This window comes from Asparagus officinalis, chromosome 6 (assembly GCF_001876935.1).
Source record: "Asparagus officinalis chromosome 6, Aspof.V1, whole genome shotgun sequence".
Classification (NCBI taxonomy): Eukaryota; Viridiplantae; Streptophyta; class Magnoliopsida; order Asparagales; family Asparagaceae; genus Asparagus; species Asparagus officinalis.
This window is the reverse complement of record NC_033799.1, coordinates 34118871-34120249: the sequence shown is the minus strand read 5'-3', so window position 1 is coordinate 34120249 and position 1379 is coordinate 34118871.

The window sequence follows — 1379 nt, the reverse complement described above, 5'->3', positions numbered from 1 at the left end:
CCGTTCCACATGTAACGTTGTGCTAAGAGAATGAACTCTCTTAGTCTTGATGCTATGATTTTGAATACATAGACTTTGTCATTTTGACGGGAAAAGACTAACCGGCAACGCGTGTTAGGCGTAGACTTATCTCTTATTAGGGATCGAGATAAAGTCCCCCATGCGTGTGAGGCATGGATTTTGATGTCCTTTTCACGGTAAAAGACTAACCGGCAACGCGTGTTAGGCGTAGACTTATCTCTATTTAGGGATCAAGATAAAGTCCCCCATGCGTGTGAGGCATGGATTTTGATGTCCTTTTCACGGTAAAAGACTAACCGGCAACGTGTGTTAGACATTGACTTATCCCTACTTAGGATTCAGGATAAAATTCCCCATGCGTGTAAGGCATGGATTTTGGCGTTATTAATAACGACCTGCTACGATATTGAATACGTAGGCTTTGCTATTATTGCGGGAATAGGCTACCCGGCAGCATGTGTTAGATGCAGACTTATCTCTAATTAGGGATCGAGATAAAGTCCCCCATGCGTGAAGGCATGGATTTTTGGTGTCATTTCTTCCTGTGTAGCTTGAAACACCGAAAGAATTAACAAGTTCATTGGGGGGTTGACTGTTAGAGGTGTTATGTTAACATAACAGTATTTTACGGACCTATCGCTCTATTGAAGAGAGTCGATAAGTTGATTTGGTCGTCAGAGGTGTGGTGTTAACTTGACGAGTTTGTGGACCTATCGCTCCATTGAAGAGAGTCGATAAGCGGATTTTGTCAGAGGTGTAGTGTTAACGTGACAAGAAAGATATTGCTATGGAAGCAATTTTGAGAACTTATCGCTCAATTGGAGAGAGTCGATAAGTTGATTTGGTCGTCAGAGGTGTGGTGTTAACTTGACGAGTTTGTGGACCTATCGCTCTATTGAAGAGAGTCGATAAGTGGATTTTGTCAGAGGTGTAGTGTTAACGTGACAAGAAAGATATTGCTATGGAAGCAATTTTGAGAACTTATCGCTCTATTGGAAAGAGTCGATAAGTTGATTTTGTCAGAGGTGTAGTGTTAACGTGACAGGATTTGTGTTGCAATTGGAGCAACTTTGGGGACTTATCATCCTATTGACGAGGATTGATAAGTGGGTTTTGTCAGAGGTGTATTGTTAACGTGACAAGAATTTGGAGTGATGCAAACTGAATGCATACTCTGTGGGGATGATGATCGTCAGAAGTGTAATGTTAACTCGACGATGTGAAAGATTCGTTACTCTTAATCCAGTGGATTCCAAGTAACCAACCCCCAGTCTTGATGAAGACTTAGCAGGGGAATAAAAAAGAGGTAGACAAGGCACATAGCCTAGTGGGGCACTATCCATAAAGTCGGAATAGAG